This window comes from Lygodium microphyllum, chromosome 9 (assembly GCF_053477565.2).
Source record: "Lygodium microphyllum isolate KBCC chromosome 9, Lygodium_microphyllum_v1.1.10, whole genome shotgun sequence".
NCBI lineage: Eukaryota > Viridiplantae > Streptophyta > Polypodiopsida > Schizaeales > Lygodiaceae > Lygodium > Lygodium microphyllum.
The window spans coordinates 159159457-159169733 of NC_141143.1; the positions used below are offsets into that span (position 1 = coordinate 159159457).

A 10277-nucleotide genomic window follows, 5' to 3' on the forward strand; every position below is an offset into this window, starting at 1 on the left:
AAGGATATCTTCATCACTGTCACCTGTCATAATCAAATCATCAACATAAATGACAAGTAGCATAATACCTTTCTCTGTTTTTCTCACATAAAGTGAGAAATCTTCCTTGGAAATCTGAAAGCCAATAGTGATAAGATACTATCCTATCTTGTTAGACCATGCTCTAGGTGTTTGCTTCAAGCCATACAAGGCTTTCTTCAACCTGCAAACAAACTCAGGATGAACAGCATGCACATAACCTGGTGGCTGCTCCATATAGACCTCTTCTTGCAAATCACCATGCAAGAAGGCATTCTTTACATCCATCTGATGTAAAGACCATCCCTTTGATGTAGCCATAGCAATGGCTGCTCTTACGGTTGCCATCCTTGCAACCGGACTGAATGTTTCTTCATAGTCAATGCCATATGTTTGTGCATACCCCTTGACTACTAATCTTGCCTTGTATCTATTCACAGAACCATCTGCATTGTGCTTCACCTTATAAACCCACTTACAGCCAATTGCATTTTTACCTTTAGGCAAAGGTACCAATTCCCATGTAGCATTTGCTTCCAAGGCATCCATTTCTTCATCCATGGCTTTCTCCCATTTTTCTTTTCCCATGGCTTCCTCAAAAGAAGTGGGTTCTGGTTCCTGTATCACTTTAACCATATATGCATAGTGAATGGCTGTAAATCCATCATATTTCAGCCTATCCACAGGATACCTAGCTCTCGTAGACCTGCGCAAAGTAGGTTCACTCCCAGGTGCTCTCAAAACATCCCTGGTCTTCCTTACTCCAGGTGTAACAATAGAAGGAATACCCAACTCATCATCAATGCTCTGTTCTGAGCCACTGGATTCACCATCCACATAAGAGTGACCTACATTCACATCAAACATGGGCTGATCAACCTTCTCTTTTCCTTTTCGTGATACATGCATACCACTATCTGCATTACTTTGAGAAGATTCTCCTGATCTCAATTTGCCTGTCCATGGCGAAGAATGTGAACCATTACTAGAGGACACTCCAGGTCCACTAATATTTTGTGACTGCTGTTGTGAATTTTGTGCAGCATTACCATTTTGTGCATCTACATCATCAATCACATTTACTGGTTTATGCCAGCTACTCATCTCATCAAAAACAACATCTCTGCTCACTGTAAACTTACGAGTAGAAGGGTTATAGCATCTATACCCTTTTTGCTGCAGAGAGTAACCAATAAAGATGCACTTCTCAGCTTTTGGATCTAACTTGGATCTCAGTTCATCTGGCACATGTACATAGGCAATGCAACCAAAAATTTTCAAATGAGAAATATCTGGTTTCCTACCAGTATACCTCTCCTCTGGATTCATTCCATGTATTGCTGCAGTGGGAGTCCTGTTCATTATGTAGACTGCTATAGCAACTGCTTCAGCCCAATAAAAATATGGCAAGTTTTTTTCATTGAGCATGGCACGAGATACCTCTCCAATATGCCTGTTTTTCCTTTCTGCAATTCCATTTTGTTGTAGGGTATGACTGCATGAATATTGCTGCTTTATGCCATGCTCCTGTAGGAACCTTGCAAACTCATTTGAGAGGTACTCTCCCCCTCCATCTGACCTTAGGTATTTTATCTGCAGGCCTGTTTCTTTTTCAACCATCGCTTTAAGAGTTTTGAAATGCCCAAAAACTTCACTTTTCTTTTTCATAAAATACACCCAAACTTTTCTGCTATAGTCATCAATAAAACTGACAAAATAATGACAGCCTCCAAGAGACGCAGCTTTAGTAGTCCACACATCAGAGTGGATTAATTCCAATGGCTTCTTACTCTCTTGAACATGTCTAGGAAATGGTTTCCTTGCCTGTTTTCCAAACTGACAGGCTTCACATACCTTATGCATTTCTGCAACCTTGAATTTAGGCAATCCTGCAACAATATTTTGGGCCTGCATTGATTTAAGTCGCTGTACATTAACATGACCAATGCGTTTATGCCAGATATCAATATCTGCAACTACACCGGTCCCATGTGCAAACATTGCTGTACTCAATTCAGACATGTCTGCATCCAACGTAAACATTCTGCCCTTCTTCTTTCCTTTTGCTATCAAGCGACCTTTATTTTTCATATCCTCAACAAAGCATCCATGAGGATTAAATCTGACCTGCAAGCCCTGTTCAACCATTTGACCAACAGAAACTAGATTCTTGGTGATATTCGGGACATGAAATACATCGGACAGGTATTTCTTTTTCCCATCCTGCATAGACAAAGGAATTTTTCCAATCTGCACAATAGGATGTGCAGTGTCATCACCAGTCTCCACAAATCCTGGTTTTTCTATTTTCCTTGCATCCTCCATCCATTCTGCATGACCTGTCATGTGGTTTGATGCACCTGAGTCAACATACCATACATCGTTGCTTTCTTCTACACTTGTCACAGAATTGTTCATGTGCTGCACCATAAACAGATGCTCATTTCTGTCATCACCCTGTCTACTAGAGGATGCATAATTTCCTTGTTGCAGTTTTCCATTCATGATGTCATTCTGCTTTTTATAGCAGTCTTTAGCCATATGACCCATTTTACCACAATAGTAGCATTCAACATTACTGTTTGCATTTTGGCCTCTTTGCCATCCACCACGACCTCTTTGGCTCCCCCTGCCTCTAGAGTTACCACGTCCTCCTCCATAGGACTGGTTTACTTGAGTTTGCTGCATATTCTGATTTCTACCACGACCTCCAAATCGGCCTCCTCTACCTCTGCCTCTACCCCTTCCAGCATTTGAGTAGAAGACAGCTTCTTTTGAAGTTCCTCTTGAAGAAGATGCACCACCATTTCTCTGCTCCTCAGAAATTAGAAGAGCAATCAACTCCTCAAAGTCAGGAAATCTTTCACGAACTGAAATGGATGTCCGAAACTGTGCATAATCTTTTCCTAGACCATTCAAGGTCACCGAAACTAAATCATCATCTTCCACTGGTGACCCAATGGAAGCAAGTGCATCTGCAATCTTCTTCATCTTCATGTGGTAGTCGTTGATGCTCATATTTTCTCTTTGCACATTGTGCAACTCTTGCTTGAGCTGCATTTTCTTGGCTTGCATATTTGTGCTATACATTTTTGACAAAGTATCCCATGCCTCCTTTGGCGTACTTGCATCCTGAATATGCACAATCATAGAGTCTGAAATGCTCATAGATAGCCAATACATAACTTTCCTGGCTCTCTCATGCCATGCTTTAAATGCCTGCATTTGCTGTTGATTGGGAACATCAGGAAGAACTGGTTCTTCTTCATTTCCTACAACAAATTCCCAATATCCTTTTCCCATAAGGAAATTCGTCATTCTAAACTTCCATGCTTGGAAGTTGTTCTTGTCAAGCTTTTCAGTGACAATCTGTGAAAGAGAATCAGATGCCATTACAGAAGACTGCAAAAAATTCTGTCACTGCAAAAACCATAGTTTCACCCTCACAAGGGAAAATCTGCAAAACTAGCGAAAGTGGTATTTGACCACACAGTCACTTCCTAGTGACGATTTTGCATCAACAGGCAACAGGGATGATTCTGTACTCCCAATGTCTCTGCGCACAAGCATACAATGCAATTTTTACAGTAACTATTCACCGACCTGTTGAATAGTGGCTGCACAACATAAAACTGGGCCTTTTCCTGAGTGCGTGCAGAAAACTTCTGCCTCCAAAACAGGCCCTGAAATGGCCTCAAATAAAAAAAACAAGGTCGCCAAGGGCTAAAGCCCATTACCCGCAGCATATACTGCCCTCTTGCTTCACCGCGAAGGGCGTCTCAACCTGAGACAATGCACTCCTGCACTTTCCGGCTGTGCTACCTGCAGAGATCTACTCCCGAAACAGAAAATGAAAGCAACACTGCTCCTCTTACCAGAACACCGCGAGCTTGGCTTGCTTTCTTGAGCTCCTTACCACGAACAAGGCTCTGATACCATGTCAAGATTGTGGGAGAGAAGGAAGGAGTCTCGCTTGAAGCTTTCTTGCTTGCACAATGGGGGAAGACACACAAGGGTGGAGGCTGAAAATAGCTTTCCTCTTCTTAGTTGTGTAAGCCAAAAAGAACTCAAGTACAAAGAAATAGAAGAACCCTCTATATGGGTCTCAAACCAAACTCAACTAACTAAGGTGGCATACTAACTGAGCCACGAACTAGAGTAGATAAGGATAGCTATCATGTAGCTATTATTCATGGGCGGTGTATCAACCGCGTTTGCAACTGACAAGTTGGTGACATAAATACACAACGGTCACCCTGGCGTATCACGAGTGGAGCTCGATATCTCAACAGTCCATTATTATCTTGCCCAATTACCCATCCAATACCATTCGAGCTAGTATCCAATGCAATGACAATGGGCTTTTCCTTTGAATAATCAAGTTTTCTCAACATTGGTGCAGCCTTAAGCAAAACACTTTGATTTCCTCATGGCCTTTGTGTTCTTTCGTCCTCCCCACTATAACTTCTATCCCTTACGTATTAATTGATAGAGATTATGAGCCACTTTTGCAAAATGTGGTATCTAGATTAGGTAAAGTACACATGTCCCTAAGAATCATTGTACCTTTGAAATAGGGGAACATGTATCCAACATGCTGTCTATCCCATCCACCTTTGCTAGAGGGGTCCTTCTACCATAAGTCCCACATATATGACCCACAATCGATACTTCCTCTACTCCAATTTGACCAAGAAGAGTCAAATCAACCTCTTTAAATCTAGCTAGAATTTACACTTAGTCAGTAATGTGACTAGCAACAAAATTCTTGCAACCATGTTCATTTAGCTCTGCATTATTCTCATCCTCTGCACATCACTTTATAGCTACATCATCTAAGAATGGCATAGTTAACTGTGGAATATAGTTTATTAACACCTTGTTCATTGCACATATCATATGTGCCATTGAGTTTGTTGCCCCTTGAGGAAGAGTAAACATATGTGCCAATTCCAAGGGTGTCTTCATAGTAGTAATGTCCTTGCTCTCTACTGCCAATTGAAATTGGTCATACCCTAAATACAAGACCCCTAAAGAGTAAATTGCTCTACAAGCAAATGGTTTTGCAAATTCATCAAGCACAAGCACAAGCCCTACACCAGCATTTCTAATTGTCACTTTGTTAATTAGTTGCATGTACTAGATAAATTCCAATGTTCCATTCTCCTTTGGAATAGTAAACCATCTATTTGAGTATGAGGCTGATGAAGGCTCCAAAATATTCATTATTACCTTCTCATTGAGGAAACACATAAGCTTAGGCAAGAAAGATCATGGCATAGGTATCGGTCATAGATTCCACAGTATATGCACAATGGTAAAATTCACCATAGGATCCACTACATTTGGATCCATGTAGCCTATTTGAGTTGGCTAAAATGCAAAAGCCTTTCCATGTCTAGATAACATTTTCTCAAAGCATTCTCTTTCTGCAAGCAAAAGAAATGCATTACAAGCAATGGCTCTTTTAGTGGTTTTGCAATAAATCTATGACCAATGCCCTTGGATCTCTTAACTTTGACTATCTAGACACCAACTCATACATCCCATCAATGTCAGGTGGTAGTGGCGTAGCAACTAGCTTCACTTTCTTATCCACTATTTTGTACTTTGTTTCCACTATAGCTTCTGCTTTTTTATTCAGCCATAAGCCTTCCTATTAAGAAGACTCTTCTATTATTTGAAACATGTCTAGTGAGAAAACCTATAGTACACTTTTTTTAGCCATATTTTCAAAATGTACCATTGCTAAAAGTTCAATAATTGTGTCTACAAAATCAGCCCATTGTACATGCCTAAAATACCCTCTTCTACAACCAATAAACTATATTTTTAAAGTTTTTTTTCCGACATATATACACTCTTTTAGCTTTGTTTTTAGATTCTATTCTTCAAAAACATCTAGAACAGGTTGTTGTAAATTTAGTAAACCTATATAAAAAACATTTGATCCTACACTGAGAGTCAATAAATTTCTCCACATAGAACCACTATAGTCCCACCTTATAATAGTTCTTATTAAAAACTTTGTTCTTTAAACTCTTTTGCATTTGGTGGCAAGGGGTAGTCCCTTAATACCTCTCTATTTCTAGGATGATTCATACATACAATTAAGAACTGGATAGCTCTTATCCCATCATTGCTTCTAACATGAGCATAAGACAATTTATCATCCGATACCTTTGTTCCCATGCCCTATGTCTCGCTTGAGATTAGCTCCTCGCTTCTCTTCCACAAGCCTTTGCTTGTGTTCATGCACAAGCTTCCCTCTTTCCCTCCCTTGATTTGCATTGACTACTCCTCCCTTTCTTCAGGTTGAAAATTGTGCTCTCCTCTTCTTCCTTCATGTCCAAAAACTTCCCCATAAGGTTTTTGCAATCCTGCTACAAGTTACCTCCTAAGTTCCCAACTCTCGGCCACGACAAGTAAACTCCACTTTCTCCAAGTTCCAACATAACCTACCACTTTCCCTCTTTATGAGAAGCCAAACACTTGTCAATTCATGCATAAGTAAGTCATTAGAGTAGGTAAACTTCTATGGAAACTCGTCATACCATGACCCATATGCATACTACTGAAGTCTTTGAGATAAGGCCTTTCTTATACTTTTATATCCTGGACATAATGTCATACAACAATGTGTACATACATACAAAGAGAGAGAGGGGGAGAGAGAGAGAGAGCATTTAAAAAAATAATGAAAAAGAAAAAAGCATGTGTGTTCTATTATTATTACATTTAATATCTATAATAATAATATTAGTGGTACGTATAATAATTGGATGTTAATCCAATTATGTACATATTAATTATATTTATTAATATGTTAATGTAATCGATTATATGTTAACCATTAACTATTACTGTGTCAATTAATTTTAAATAAAGATAGATAACCTATATATATAATAATTAATAAATAAGTTAATGTATATACATTTATATATATATATAATTATTTAGAATATTAATTAATGTATTATCATTTTTATGGATTACTTGTATTTATGATTATTATAATATATGTATTTTAATGATTAAAACCTTAATGCATTTGGTTACATAAGTGCCTTGTATGTAAATAAAAAGTAAAATTGGCTAAAGCAAAAGGTGATCTCAAGTTTGCAAGACAATAGGAATAAGAATGTGTTATCATAAACTAGTGGTAAATTGTTGGAATGGGGGTGTACATGGGAGCATGTTTGTACTATGTACAATTATGCTTGGAATGTCAGCGAAAATGTTAGTTACTATGTTACATCTATCCTCGCTCTAAGAATGCACACACACCTCAAGGGGGGCCTCGGCCCTCGGGGAGCATAAAGAAAGATTCGTTAAAAGAGGTTACAGTCTTGAAAGGTAAGCAAAGGAACGGGGAAAAGAGAGGGGGTGGCAGACTGCAGTCTATGAAAAGAGAGACAACTACCTACTAGTCTATTCAGTGTGATGAAAGGGGCTGCAAGACGGACTGTTATTCTTGATTCTTGAAGAATAAAAAAGCGGCCGCTCTCTTGGATGAGGTACAATTTTGCTTGGGTTGCTTGCTGGGTTTTCTTGAATAATGAAGGTCATATCACTTGACGTGAAGAAGAAGAAGAAGAAGGAGCAGCAGCAGCAGCAGCAGCAGCTAGGAAGAGAGATCTCAGAGTGATGGGTTGCTTCTGGGTAGGCGCGATGTCAGAGATGGTGCGAGCCCTGCTGACGAGGCCTCTCCTTGCGCTCTCCTGCTTCGACGCCCTCGATCTCTCCTTCCTCGACTGCTCTTCCGAGCTATTAACCCCGCCATTCTACCGCCAGCAATTCACATTCCTGGAGGTATTCTTCTTCTCCTTCTTTCGGTGTCTGTGAATGATCATCATCATCACCATCGTCACCTTCTCTCTATGCGTGTGTGTGTGTGTGTGTGTGCGAGAATTATAAAGACATCAAGTCTCTAACTGCTCCTTCCTCGTCAGCCGCAGATGTACGAAAGGTCCCTCCACTCCCTTGGCGGCTACTGATACTACCAACCGCATACGATGGCTTCGGAATTAAACAAAGGCCAAGAGCATTCAATAATTAGTCTTATAGTGGAGTAGAGCTAGGAGTGGTAGTGTTCTTCCAGGTTCCAAAAGCTCAATTTATTGAGTTTTTCTCTTGAACCTCTCCCCACCACAACTTGGATTGCACCAAGGCAGCAGCCGGTTGCTGAATTCGCAAGTTCTCATGACTTCTTGGGTCACAACTAGTTTCAAACCTAAAAACTTGTATTCATCCCTAGGCGAGGACATGGCCCAACTTGGTTGCAAACCACCTCATTATCACAAGATTTGAAAAGAAAAAAAAAATATTTCGTTGCATTTTTTGATGTCACACAATTTTCTCACTCTCATGATATATGATCGTTTAGACATTTTTTAAAAATATTGTTATACATGAGATCCAATTCCAACCATGCATACAAGTTTTCTTCTTTTGCCATCCAATGCTCATATTTGTGGTGGCGAATGAATCAACCTAGTGGAATTCAAGGGAGGCATACATTGAGAAGAAGTCTTGGCTCTAACATTTAACACCAAAAAACAATTATGGCCACTCTCTTCAAATTCAATTGATTACTTAGGGTGGACTCATAAAAGAGCCAACAAGACTTGGAGTTATCAAATGAAGCCACTTAGTGCAATACAAAGATTTTGCTAACAAACAAGAAAAAAGACTCTAGAATCAATAAGTATTCATACTTTTTGCATTCTCTTTTATTTTTTGAATGTTAAAGGAGACACATAAAAACTTACCACAACTTACCAACATCATGTAGATTCTAGACCAATTTGTAACCACAAATGTTTGCATGAGAGAGAGAGAGAGAGAGAGAGAGAGAGAGAGAGAGAGAGAGAGAGAGAGAGAGAGAGGCCTTGAGTTCAAGTCCTAAGGTCAACTCAAGGCTTTGGTCTAATCATATGGTACATCCACCCCCAATGGTATTATAATTAGAAAATCACCCTGCAAAAAGGAAAATCAAAACTTAGGCATTGTTCTTAATAATTGCTTTCAAGAGACATGGTATTTAGATTCTTTTAAGTGGCAAGAATTATCATTTTAAGAGTCACCCATACACATCCGTGTGTGTGTGTGTGTGTGTGTCTCCCTATTTTGATTTTGTATTAATTCCATCATGTGCCACAAATGTAGATTTTTTATTGCTGGTACTAGTCAGAGGTGCATTATAACTCTTCCACATTTTTAAGTGCTTGGTTTTATTTTCAAATATATTCACATTATAAAGTGCTTACCCTTATATAGGCCACTTATCTTATTGTAAGTAACTCCAAAATGTTGACTCAATGATTATGATTAGCTAGTGACATTTTATGCTTTTGCACTAAATGACAATGATTAGGTAGTGGTATTTCATGCTTCATAGAAACATGAAAGCAATACAAATCATCTTTGCTTTATTTGCAATAGCCAGTAGTAGAGGATAACCAAAAATGACTCATGTTGATCCTACTATGGAAAAGGGACACCCCAAAGTAGTTGCTCTCTTTTCCTTAATCAAACAACATGATATAGTTCACAAGGGTATACCAATATAAATGATGAGGTTAGTTTAAATGGCTTACAAAAGGTGGAAACAATAGGGATGTTCTAACCATTTATTTAATAAAGAATGGTAAAGACCGATCTAGAGAAAAAGCTCACATAGCATTATAATAATGCTCCAAAATGGATAGGATAAAACTTCAATCCCAATAGATCCCTAGTATGCTACAAATATTGATTAGCATATACACATGTTGGCACATTTTAGAAATATTAAGCATCGTGTGAAAGAAATAATTTTTAAGAAGAACAGAAAATTAGATACAAAGTTCCATTGCTAGTATTGAGTATTTCTTATAAAGCTAAATTGGTGCTATATGTATTAAGTTTCTTTCTAATTTATTGCAATAGGGCTTTAGTTCGTCCATGCTATTGAACATTCAATCTGTGCGTTAGACAATTGTTCAAAATGGTCAAAGAAACCGCCTTGTGAACAATAACTACAAAAGGAGCTACATGAATTATGGGACTAGTATGGGCAATGCCAAAGGAAATGGTTGGGCTAGTGTCATTACTAAAGGATCAAATGGGATTGATAACAAGCAATGCTACTAGTGCATAAGGATTCGACACATGAAAGCCCTTTGTAAACAATCTCTCACCTTGTCTTCTCAACACTCTGCTTTAACTAATCAGGCATCTTTCTTTCTAACCTTAGACATAAAGAATATTAGACT

The 10277-nt window shown here is 38.7% G+C and overlaps 1 long non-coding RNA gene across 2 annotated transcripts; it reads left to right on the forward strand.

The window, feature by feature from the left end:
* The first annotated feature begins 7417 nt into the window (after positions 1-7417).
* Positions 7418-8365, forward strand: LOC148031791 (uncharacterized). 2 transcript variants are annotated; one of them, XR_015692010.1, is made up of 2 exons: positions 7418-7833; positions 7980-8365. It is a non-coding gene; the product is annotated as an uncharacterized LOC148031791 (long non-coding RNA). The 2 variants fall into 2 exon arrangements; XR_015692009.1 differs by having other exon boundaries at positions 7458-7833; positions 7974-8365.
* The last annotated feature ends 1912 nt before the right edge of the window (positions 8366-10277 follow it).